Source organism: Heterocephalus glaber, unplaced genomic scaffold (assembly GCF_053883595.1).
Source record: "Heterocephalus glaber isolate CG9 unplaced genomic scaffold, H.glaber_assembly_v1.0 deba00001553, whole genome shotgun sequence".
Taxonomy (NCBI): domain Eukaryota; kingdom Metazoa; phylum Chordata; class Mammalia; order Rodentia; family Bathyergidae; genus Heterocephalus; species Heterocephalus glaber.
Genome location: NW_028258344.1, coordinates 24,946,451 through 24,959,338, shown reverse-complemented (window position 1 = coordinate 24,959,338; position 12,888 = coordinate 24,946,451). Strand labels below are relative to the sequence as shown.

The 12,888-nt window shown below is 43.9% G+C and overlaps 1 protein-coding gene across 10 annotated transcripts in view; it reads left to right on the top strand.

Moving 5' to 3' along the window:
• The window catches only part of Pag1 (phosphoprotein membrane anchor with glycosphingolipid microdomains 1), a 144,850-nt gene that overhangs the window by 111,720 nt on the left and 20,242 nt on the right, over positions 1–12,888 (top strand). For 3 of the 10 annotated variants that reach the window (XM_021255991.2, XM_087190526.1, XM_087190524.1), the window contains one exon: positions 12,697–12,828. The exons of the other annotated variants lie outside the window; for them this stretch is intronic. The gene's annotated coding sequence lies outside the window, so the exon portion shown is untranslated. The remainder of the gene's footprint in view (positions 1–12,696; positions 12,829–12,888) is intronic. 10 annotated transcript variants of the gene reach the window in all.

Sequence of the window (12,888 nt, the reverse complement as noted above, 5' to 3'; positions counted from 1 at the left end):
CCAGTATAGCCTTGTGTGAGAAAAGGAATGATGAGCTGTGTCTGCTTAATATTGTCCCATCCTAATTATACCATTTCCCAATACTATAGGAAAAATGTGTAAGATGAAATAGTATTTGCTAATTAGGAGTTTAAAGGTATGAATGAATAACGTAGCTCAGTGATTCTCGATCTTAATTATATATTCAGGTGCCTGGGGAGATAACAAAGTCCATCTCCCATTCCTGACAAATCCAGCCAACTTTTGAAGTTAGGCCTGGGCATTGGTATATTATTTTTTCTTTTGTACCAGGGATCGAACTCGGGTCCTTCTCCTTGCGAGGCAGGTAACAGAACCACTAAGCTAAATACCTCGCCCCTGGTGTATTATTTTTTAAAAATCTCAAATGATTCTAATGTATAGCCAAGGTTGAAAACCTTTAGTCCATTCAAAGGCATTTCATGCCTCTTTAATAGCCTACAAGATAAAACTGGTCATATTTAATCTTTGCATCTCATGTCATATTATATCATCTGGATATTTGCTTTATTATTTTCTTACAGAAATAGTAGATCATAACTTATGGCCCCCAGGTTCATTTGGTGGGAACATCTTTCCTCCCTTCCTTTTTTCCTTATTTTCTTTTTCCTCCTTTCATTCTTTGCTTTTTTGAAAACTTATCTTCCTTCTAAAGCTGATCTTGGCATTGAGATCTTGTTAAATCTATAAAGGAATAATCCATGGTAGTTAAAGCCTCGTGTATGCCTTATTCAGAAATTAAAATTGACTTCTCAAAAACATTGAAGTTGTAATAAAGACACATATAACTTTCTTCAAAACATGTAAAATAAAAAAATCTTGTAATTGAAGTTGGTGCAGAAAGAGGGAAGAAAGAGCTAGACTATGAAAATTGCTATAATTGAAGATAATTACACGCTTTGAGCATATAGCCAGTCATGTGAGAGAAAGGGGAAAAGGAAATATGGTTTTTGTATGTATAATTTAGTTTTTATAAAAGCAGGCAAGCTAATTCATCAGGACAGAAAACCTTCTTCCAAGCACAAAAATCTCAAAGAATTTATCACACAGACCCACAGAGCTTTATGTACCTCACAATAGAACAATATCATGACAGTTTTTTATATTAATATTTTATAAAGACCACCTTTATGACATTAATTCGCCAGTAGTTTCAACTGTTACCTAATATAACCTGCAGCTCATAACAATAGGACTGTAGCAGCCACAATACTGGAGGACACTGGTACTCTGGGTAGTACTCTGGGTACTCTGGGTAGTAGTGGCAGCAGAATGCCCTTGAAAGAGGCACCCCATAGGGCTGGGGATTTAGCTCAGATTTCGCCGCCTGCCTCACAAGCACAAGGTCCCGAGTTCGATCCCCAGTACCAAAAAAAAAAAAAAAGAGGCACCCCATAATAAGCGAGGGAAGGGGATCACAGCACCACTCTGTTAAGAAGGATGAAAACTTGAGATTTGATTTTTTTTTCAGCCTACTCCTACCCTTTTTCTTACAATTATAGTATTCTGATACCGACTTGGGGAAAGTGCTAATAGTTTGGAACTGTACTGAAATCATACACATTGGTGTCCTACATAGATCCTGGGGAAGAAACAAAAACTTAGGTTTGATAAATGCACCTGTATGCATTAGCAGAGACACCATCATGGGTATGCAGTACCAATTTCACACCTCTAGGAGGCACCACTCACATTGCAGTCTATGTTGTTAGCACAAACAGACCTACTCAAAGCCACAATAGCAGAAAAGAGTGAATTCCCTGATTCCTTGTGCAAAATTTCTTTTGAGTTCTTGTGTTTTCTTTTTAAAGTTCTTAATAGATGCCTGTATTCCATGAATATCCATTTCCTTTATTATTAAATCAATGAAGTTAGAATTGACTGATGTTAACACTCCAGGAAGATATGCCCAGCACCCTTTTCCTGAGCTTACCAGAACACATCTCCAAGGTGGGCCTCTCCCAAGCTGGGAAACCTTCCACTTCCCTAACTGTTATTCTGTACCTCTCAGTTTAATGCCTTTAAGATGCCTCTTCCAGAAAAGGAGTGAAAACAGCATAGAGCTGTGAATGCTCAAGCTGTACCCTGATACTAATCCCCCAAGACTGGAGGATTATTCTGCTCTTCACCTTCCAAAGAAAGTTGAAATTGGGGTTGAGTGACCAGATTGACTGCCTAGGTGCACTGTGCTTTGAACTCAATAAGGGGAAAAAACTTTAAAGTTTTAGTTCAATAAATCTATGTGCTCATTTCTCTCCCAAAAAAAGTCTGTAACTGTTGCATATAGTGAAATGCAAGTTCTATATGTGATCTGTTAGCTTGGACACCACTGTGGCATTCAAAACATAAAACTTTCTGCAACCTACTCTAAAACTTCATCAACGCAACCTTAACCCACCGTTTTCATTCTATTCATGATTTGCAAACAGAGAAAACAAAATCTTGAGGGAGAATATGTGATTTTCACTAGCTATGAAGATGTTCAAAATTGGATTCGTTTCAGTTCATTAGGTCTTATAATCACATTAGCTCTGGCTTTGAAAAGAGCTGAGTTGGCCTCTGGAGTTCTCCCATATGCATCCCAAACTTTCACCTCCTTTGCCCATGGGGACCATGACGGGATTAGATTTTTTTCACAAGAGGAACCAAAGAAACCAATACTGTGAGTAGAAACCATGTCTCACAAACATTTCTTTTCCCCTCACCCTTTACAATGATTCCCCTGGCCCAGTGCCGTCAATTTTAAATAATTTTGAGTTCCTGAAGGCTTGATGAGTAACTGCCACCTCTCTGGGATGCCCATCAGGCAGATAAGAGATATCACCATATTTACCAGTGGTGTTATCCAGACTAGAAGGCAGCCACTTTCACAGCCAACCTAAGGCTATGAGTATGTAAAATAACTCCCTCTTCCTTTGCCCCTGCCACATCCTGCCGGAATCCCTCAGCTGGGAGCGTGGTGTCAGCATGGACAGGAAGAACTGAAGCTGAAGCCATCTCCCTCAGATCCGCAGACACAGTGAGGATGTCAAAAACCGGGAGACTGGCAGCAGCAAGGGAGGAGGTGTCTCTTCAGCGGCTCAGTGGGGACGGGGCAGGGGACGCAGAGCAGATTCCGCATTACAGGACTATGAGTTCTGGACATGTGTACTTCTAAGGATTTTCATTGAAGGGACTGTTTTATTTCTTAGAATGCACATTAAAAATACAGATTCTTGGCCCACACTCCATGTCAGAAGATCTGAGGGCCAGTTCTGGCATCAGTGATTTCACACGGTCCCAGATGTTACCAAGAAGAACTGGGAGAGGCTAGGGAGGGGTGCCGGACTGCAGCACAGCCTGGGAAGGAAGGCATGTGAAACCCGCAAGGCCAGTAGATGGACGGGCAGGTGGCGATGGAGGCTCCTGCAGGCCGCCCTCTGATACCACTCCGTGCTCCATTTTTGTCAGGCCACAGTCCTGTCACTTTCCCACATAAATTGACAGAATATGCTCTTGCTCAAAATGAGATACTATTCTGCCATGCTGCTCTATGATCATGTCTCTGCTTGAGATCCTGTACTTTACTACACATTCCCTTTATATCTGGTCCAAAGTCCTTTTTGGTTTTTTTATTGTTTTGTTTCTTTTAATTTTTTTTTGGTACTGGGGATCAAACTCGGAATCTTGCTCTTTCGAGGTAGGCGGCGGCACCACTGAGCTAAATCCCCGGCCCCCAAAAGTCCTTTTTGTTTTCCAAGGTATTAGCAGCCTGGGAAATGAACAAGGACCTCTTCCAAAGATGCTTCTGATTCCCATCATGGATTTCCATATTTAGTGATGTGAAACCATGTGAGAACTCTCCACAGGAGTACAGTTCCAACACACCTGTCTCCCCTACCTCTATTCACGACTTTTATCTTGTCTTTAATGGACAAAGGCAGAGAGGGGAATCAAAACATTGAAACACACACACACACACACACACACACGCACACGTCACTCTTAACTGAGTTGACCAGGGCTGAAGACCAACCATGGGCAAAGTGGTGAATCAGGAAAAAATGACCTAAAAGGCCATCTATGTCTACTCCCTCATGCCTTCTGTCCCTTGGGCATGCAGCGCCCTGTGTCCTGATCTCAGCACTCTTCTCTTACTCTCCCCTGTCTTCACCAGGTGCCTAGGTCTGTTGTTAGTCATTTATGTGTTAGTGTGATCTTCAGTGCACATGCTACCTCTTCCATGAGTATTTGCTTTTTGAAGTTTTTAGCATTAACTGAAAAGTAAAAGTGGCTTCTTCCATGTAGAATGGGGGCATAGCTCTATGCATGTGTCTTCCTAGTCCTTGGAACCTGGCCTGTCCTCCGAGGTCAGCTGACCAGCTGTGATGGCATGCATGGATGGGAGGTGGGCCTTTCCACCCTGTGAACATGTAAAGGCTGTCTGTGGAATCCACCAGACACATCGAGGACAGTTCTCAGCTTGAAACAACATCAGTCCAAGGGCACTGCAGCTGCATCCATTCCACAGAGCCTCTGCCGCCAAGCTAAACAGAGCCAAGCTGTGGTGATTGTGAAAAATGGTGCCTCAAATGTGGCTTGGACATTCACATGCTTGGAATTCAATAATTGTTTTTTATTTGTGGCCAAAATGTATCTCTACATTGGGAATTTAATTCTAAGCATTTTCCACCTCTTGCAAAATTTATTTATAGTGGGCCAATTGGATTCCTATTCAAGGTATGAGTAGAAGATGCACTGTACTTGACACATGGTAGGTATTTAGCAATTCTCTGTCCAGTGAATGACAGAATGTCAGAAGATCATCACGGGTATGGCCCAGCCTACAGAGCTGACTGTCTTTAATAACAGCCAGAGAAGGGCTGGGGATTTAGCTCAGTGGTTCCGCTGCCTGCCTCGCAAGCACAAGGTCTCGAGTTTGATCCCCGGTACCAAAAAATAAAATAAAATAACAGCCAGAGAAGGTCCTACCACATTTAGAAACTCCTCAGGCTTATCAAGTACTGACATTAGGGATCAGATGGATTCCTCTCAAACTTGCTGCCTCTGTAAAATTTTCCAAAGTTAAGCATTTGCCTTTGAAGAGCTATGGAAGCTTCCTGGCAGAAATGTTTTCTTTCGTCAGTACCTGTATGTACACTCCCTGCATATTTGGTTCTGTCCTGGCATTTTGCTGAATGACTGTGGTAAATCGCAGGTATAAAAGTGTAAATATACCTACCACATGTTAATGAGGAAATACAGAGACACAGGTCAACCCCTCAGCCACGGAATGACAGGCGGTGGTATTCCCAGATCGTGGCTGGGGTCTCGAAAGGGCTGTCGGGATTGTTCCTGCTGCTACCTGAAAAGACCGCCCATGTTTTCTCCTCCTAACATCCACTTACTGACTTGGCCTCATCAGAGATCCCTAGATTACTGAGACTGTGCTATCTGGGGTGTTGAAATGATCAATCACTTTGAGAATTTAAGGTTCTTGCTGTGGCAATACTTGGCTTTGTGTTCAGGGTCCTAAATTTTTGTTTTAGATTTTGGGAATCACCAGCCACTGTTATAAAATTATTGAGGCTGTGCACTGAACAGAAACCTTAGAGAGGACCACAATTTTCCAAAGAGGAGCCCCAGGCACAGGGAGGTTTGGGTTTGTGTCAAGCCATGCAGCAATTTAGTGGAAATGCACGGAGAAGAAGCTGGGTCTGAACCTGCACCTGTCCTCTTAACAGCCCTTTTTGCAGACTCTGGACTGGCAGAGCTGCCGTATATTAAAGCTCCTCTGTGGGAATCAAGAAGACTCCCCAGGCCATATACACTTCAGTAAAGTGAGGGCCAAGTTCAGCACCAGGGACCTGGCTGCATAAGCCTCAACCCTTGCTGGAAGGAAGGTGAACATCTTGCTGCCACTGCTCCAGATGAAGGCCAGAAGCCTCGACAGCACCTGGCACCCAGTTAGAAATACAGAGCCTCAGGCCCCTCCAGATCGGCTGAATCAGGTGTGCCATACAGAGATGTCCAGACCATCCATGGGCCGTGACAGCTTGAGAAGTGCTGTTCTAGGACTCCAGAGTGTGTCTCAGTGAGCAGAAGCACTTGTTAAAACACACCCCGGGGTTTCCACTTCCTAAGCCCAGAAGGTCCAGAGCTCTGTATTTTCAACAAATTCCCAAGTGCCATTGCCAGGGTACACTTTTCTATTTTTTAGGAGTGAGGAAGTGTTTTGTCTAGCTATTTTATAATATAAAGAATTCATAATATTTTTAAAAGTAAAGATAACTCACATGTATTGAGCACAGAGTAATAACCTGAGCCCCAGTCTTGCCAGTGCCTGATAGAATATTAAATCAGCAGCACCTATCATGAAAGAACATCTAACAGTGCAGCAGAGATGACAATGAGCTGTTGTCACAAGCAGAATGCCTGTGTTGATATTTCCCTGTTAGGTGAACAAGTTGTCATCTGCTCTTAAGTTCTGTCTCCACTCTTGAGGGTTTCCGTTTCAAATCAGCCTCTTCTGATGCACAGATTCCGGGGTACGTGGTGGGGTGAGAGCTTTGTAAAGCGAAGGAGCATGTGGCAGATAAGGGACCACTTGTAATTACCACCCAGTCAGGATTACTGCCATGTAAACATGTGTTCAAACCAATCTGATCTTTGGGCATTACGAACCATGAGAGGAGGATTTGATTGTGTCATGTGTGCCCGAGAGTGCATTTCTGAAACTCTCTCAGCAAAAAAACTAAAGTTTGCTTTTGGTTAAGTCATTTATTATTATGGAAAAAAAAAATGCGTGACTGAATCACTGAGCTGCCAAAGCCAAACAAAAACAGGGCAACACAGTGTTTAACCGAGTGTGACTGTAAATAGTCCTCATCTCAGGAAACCAGCCTGCGTGTAAACACAACATCCATCATGGTGTAGCTGCCTGGATGAGGCCTGGAAAGCCCTCCAAATCCCCAGGGAGGACCGTCCATGATTCACGCATGGCTGGGACCGAGCAGGGCCCGAACCAACAGGTCGTGAGCTTTCTTCTCCTTTCTTCTCCCTGGTGCTGAAAACTAGTCATGATGAGGGATGCAGAGATTGCTGGGAAGGTGGGTGTGGCTCCCAGATCCCCACCTGGCGGCTCCTTTCCCAGACAGGACAACCACCTGGCAGTGGCTTCTGCTTACACTCAGGATAAGAACACACAGGCAGGTGGCCTCCTGGAGTAGAAAGTGCTGGGGACACTGAGTCAGGAAACCTGTTGGCCCTGTGACCCTAGACAAGGCCTTTAACTTGAGTTCCAGTTTCCTCATTCATAAAATAGATTCAGGAACACGCACTTTCAAGGTCAGAAGATTAATGAAATACATGTGGAAAAGTAATCATTGAGGGTTTTCTGTGTCTGTATCTCAAGCCTATGAATCACCGCTGATTTGTAGCTGGCTTTTTGTCAGGGCCCTGGGGGAGCCTGGGGAAACCCAACACGACTGATTATGGGTAGGGAGGAGGTGGGGAGACAAGCGTGCCCTGTGGCCAGGCAAGCGGACTTCCCTGACTGGCGCGTAGCTGTCAGATTCCAGCATCCCTTGAGAACGCTGAGAAGAAGAGCTTCTTATTCAAACATTACCATCTTTCAAGGCCCAGGCAATGGGCACCTCCTCCTGCAAAATGCTTCTCCTCTCATGTGTTCGCTCAGTAAATCTGAATTAAGTGGCCACTGTGTGCCACCCACTAGGGCTGCAGCTGTGTACCAGGTAGCTCCGCTCAAACTCCTGCCTCCTAGGGCTGAGGCCCGCCTCAGAGACACTCAAACAACATCTTGATTTCAGTTTTGAGGAATGGTAGAAAGTAAAAAGGCTAAACATGGAGAAGGTTGGGCATGAGAAAAACCGCTTCAAAAGCCAGAGATTTAGCTCAGTGGTTCCGCTGCCTGCCTCGAAACTACAAGGTCCCGAGTTCGATCCTCAGTACCACAAAAAAAAAAAAAAAAAACTGCTTCAAGGAAGTGACGATTAAGCTGAGACCAAAGCATAGGTCATCAGGTGAGCAATGGGAGGAGCCGGCCCTGGGATATTTAAAGCTCCCTTTCCTTTGAGAAATGTCAGGTTTGTAGGAGATGAGGTAGAGATGAAATTGTCATCGCTGAGAAGGGCTCTCAGAACATGGAGCTTAGGGACAGGAAACCACTAGTACCGGGAGGCCCGATGAAGTGTGTGTCTGGAGACAACACTGTAACCAGTGCGGTGACTTTGCCCAAGAGGTGTTTTGTGACAGTGCAGAGGGCAGGAAGCTGTGTTCATCTGAGAGGTAGGGTTTGTTCTTAAGACACGCTAGGCTGGTTTTTAATGGGATCATCTCTTTTATTCTCCTTCTTTCCCTTACCATATAAACTACGAATTAAACTTGCATTTTGAGAATTCACTTGGGATCTACTCACCATTCTTCCTGTAGAAACATGTGTTCAATAAAATCGTCCTGCCTGGCTATTTTTCAGGTCATGTAGATTCTGGGACTGCAGTAGGAAATGAAGTGATTCATCTCTGCCCTCAGGGGACTTCTAAGTTAGCTCAGTGAGCAAGCTGGAGAGGCAGGGAGGGTGAGCCTGAAGCCAAACCGCACACTTCCTGGGGTGTCCCTCCAGGACTATGTGAAAGGAAGCCTCTTCACCTGCTTCTTACTTGGTCTGTGTAGGATGGATCATCTTAACCTAAGTGCACACAAGTCCCAGTGCTCTGTCCAGAATGCACACCATAGGGGCTTCTGGAAAGAACAAGCTCTTGCCCTAATTCATTCTCTCTCTCTCTCTCTCTCTCTCTCTCTCTCTCTCTCTCTCTCTCTCTCTCTCTCTCCCTCTCCCTCTCGCTTCCTCTCTCCCCCCTCTCAAAAATGAAATGAACCTTGGAAATTGGTTTCCAAATCATAACATTTGGAAAAGCAACCTTACATGTCATTTCCTTACCCATCAAAGTCACTTGCCTTTCGGCTTTCCTACATTATTTCCATGATGTTTATTCTTGAAGAAAAGGGACAACCACACACACCCCTGTCCCCAAAGGGTCCACCTTCTTGTTTGCTGAGTGGATCCATAGGCTTGGTACGTGTGAAGAGTAATCAGGTCATGCTGACAGGAGCCATCAGGATTTGTGACTTGCTCTGAGGACAAGTGCCTGACTCTTGTCCTGGAACCGCAAGTCTCGATAGCAATGCCCCTTTGGTCTGGTGGTGAGAAGGCTTTGCAAGTGACGTGGAGCTGCTGTAGGAAGAAATGACAGGATATTGTCTCCTGTGACATTGTGAAATGATCAAGGAAACTAGACACAAGAAAATCTTGCCTCAGAATCTTGCCTCCATTCCTTTGTACTTCTCGGATGTATTTTTCCCCTGACTCAGTAATGGAACCAAACTGGAGATTGTAGTAACAATGTTGTGTAGGCACAATGACCTTTTTAATCTAATCAGGGTGAGGCAGTAAACATTTGTCTCAGCGACTCCCTGCATGTACAGCTGACCCAGTGCACTCTCTTTTATATCGAATGCCAAGGAGCAGGCTAGCCTGTGTCACTCACAGTCCCTTCAGTCTGAAGCAACACGTACCTCAGTGTAGACTTTGGAGCTTGAAACTCCTTCAGGAAACAGAAAATTTCTATTCCAAGACTTATTTCACCTTGGCCTGTGCACCTACCAATGTAATCACAGGACAGAGAATTTGGCTCCTCAGCCATTATTAAACTTGTTCGTTAACTTGTGGCCCATAAAGTGTCCTTCCAGTGTATGGTTCCCACACCTGGTAATGAGTAATTCCCATGGGCTTAGGACTTTGACCTCATATCCTCCCTCCCGAGAGTCATCACCGGAGATGGGTTGGTCCTCCTTAATTGTGGGTTGAGGAGGACAGCTGTAAAATGGTAATGACTGTCATCACTGACCCACACCTACTTCAGAGAAACTGTGAAGTGTCCAGGCTGTGGCTAATCTTGCTGGCCATCATAGCTCAGCCACAGTATTATTTATAGAATCAGCTGTGATCAAAGCACCTACCTGTTAAGGGGATTTGGCTAAAGAAGTAAACAGCTGCCATTTGGTTCGCACCTTTCATTACTTTCAACTGGGTTCTGTTTTCTTTGAATTGATTTTGGTGCCTGATAGTCCGGGCTAATTAAGACAATTAAAATGCCAGGCATAAGATGCAGCAAGAATCCCTGAGCTTCTCTCCTTAAGGAGGCTACTGATTGGGCTGAGGTGGGGTTGCACTGCCACCTTGTGGTTTGAAATGGCATCTGCTTGTGAAGTAAATCTCAGTGGCTTTTCTGATTGAGAGGCTAATTCACCAAAATCATAGAATGGGTATTTTTTTATTTGCTTAAATTCTTTTATTGGTACATTTTAGGTATGCAATACGTTTACATTTGTCATTGGGTGCTTGTAGCTGTACATGATGTATCTTGGTTCTTATTTTTTCCCCATTACCTGTGTGCCCTTCACCCCTCCACCCTTCCCTATTTACATACTTCATTTCCATTTTTTTTTCTTTTCTCATAATTTTTCCTTTCCATAGAATGGGTATTTTTAGATGATAGTAGATTATAGAGCTTTCAGGACACAAATAAATAACCAAACTCACTTCCTACAGGATTCACAATAGAAGTCCCATAACCCTAAACACTAACCTTTCTCAAGGCCAAAAGGCAAATTCCTATATCATCCAAAATGATACTGAATTGAGGAATGGAGGAAGTTACCATTGACTCTTATTCACCATTTTTTTATTAAATTATAATTACAGCCATGATTTTACATAGGCACAGCCAGTGATAAAGTCCATCTAAACATGGGGAGGGGTCAGTCCATCTACACACAGCAGGGAGAGGTCAGCCCATCTACACATGAAAAGGTCAGTCCACCTACACACAGAAGGACAGAGAGGGTAATCCCATCTACCCATATTGACGGGATGGTGGTGGGAGGCATTTCTGACCCAACTGTAGATGAGCTGTCAGAATTTAAGGTATCAGCCAAAGAATAATGGGCAGCAGAGTTATGGAAGCAAATCCAGAAGCGAAGAGTAGCAGATCTCTAATACAGGAATGATCCGCCCTCAGTGGACTGCTGTGAAGACAGACGGTCATGCGTGTGGATCACACACACCTAGAAAAAGGTAGCACCTGCCATAGCCCCTCCTCCCCAGGACCCCCACCTCCACCAGTGGGACTGCTGCCACCCCGCCGACCCTAGTAGTCCTCTGATGTGGAAACTGGAACAATAGGATCCCTGGCCCCGGGGATTACACTGTGTCTCGCTCAAAAACCTGCGCCAAGTGATTGTTCTGTTCATTGTAGGATTTTTGTCCAGGATGAGAACTCTTCAAAAAAGTGTTTCTCTGAGTAGCTTTTCAGAAAATTTTAATTGAAGGAGAGTAAGTCAGGAGTTTTGACACATTTTCTCTGAAGTCCACCCTTGATTCAGTAGCTGGCGATGGTCCCCTTGCATCCTCTTTCTCCCTGCGCTGTCCTAATAGACTGACGCCCCGCACATTTCACTCTGTTCTGCCTGCCTCCCCCTGTTGAGAAAGAGAGAAGGGAGAGGAGAGGAAACAGATGTCAGAATGCGGAGAGGTGCTGCAGATCCATGCGAGGCTTGCTCAGTGAATCTCTTGATGCTCTAGTTCACACAGCCAGCGATTTTCTAAGAACTTAGCACTTTCTAAACAAACATGGATTAACCTGTTTATGAGTGAGCGAAGGAACAAACAAACATCTGTGCACAAGGTAGATCTTTTGTCTGCTTCCTAAAAATGTTTTATGGTTTGGAACTGCATTGTATATAAAAAGTTGTTTCATCTATTTTCATAGGTCTCCTTGATTAAGTACTTGCTGGAATGTATTTTCATGTCCTATTTTGGTGCCAATTTATAGGCTCAGTTTAAAGTGAATTATTCTTTGCATCAACAAATCATAAGGGAAATGGTAGTTGTTTTCATTTGTTACAGCTATCCAGGGCAAACATGCAAAAGCAATTTGACTTTATTACTGTGTGCCTGTAGTATGTACAGTTATAATATATAACCAAACAGAGGAAGAAGTGCTATATTACTCAGGAAGTCCTAATTTATATATTTATAGAGCATTAGAAGGAGGTGTTGGTGTTGACTCATAGCCTGAGGAAAACAGTTCACTTCATCTCCCAGAATTCTATGTGCACTGTAGAGAAAAGTTTCTTATTCTTCAGCTTTTTGTTATTCTTTACCTTCCACAGTCAAATAAATGTGGTCACATTTCACCTGAAAAATTTTGGCCCCAGCTGGATGGCCTTTGCCAAAATAGTTTTCACATTTCTCCTCTCAGGCATTCTCTGGTTTGTCAGGAAGACACCACAGAGCTGCTTTTGTGCATCCACTCTGAGAAGGTCAGGCAGTCACAGAGCTATCCATGAAGCAAAAATGAAGACACTGACACTCTTATCAAGAAAAACATGTTGGCTTGTGATCTGTTGTTCTAAGACAAAAATATTCCTTTGCTTCCTTTATTCCCCACACTAAGTTCCAGACTGTTCCTTTGAAGTTGGAATGTTCTAGAACTAACCAAATTGTTTTTAAAACAAGGTCTATCTGATGACAGGTCATCGTGAATAATGTAATACACTATTTTCAAAATATCCATAATACTTAAAATACTGAACAAAGCCATCTGACCATTCTCGTAGAAGCATTACGGCTGGAGCAGGGGACAGTAGCCACCAGGGACTAAAAGCTCCCTTGGGAGCACACAGGCTTTGGAGTCCAGGCGGCCACACTCAACCCTGCTGCCCAAGTCCTGAGGCTGATGCTTGGGGCAAGTAAGTTCTCTGCTGGGATTCTGCTTCTTTGTGTGTGAAACAGGGACTCAGGTGTGGTAG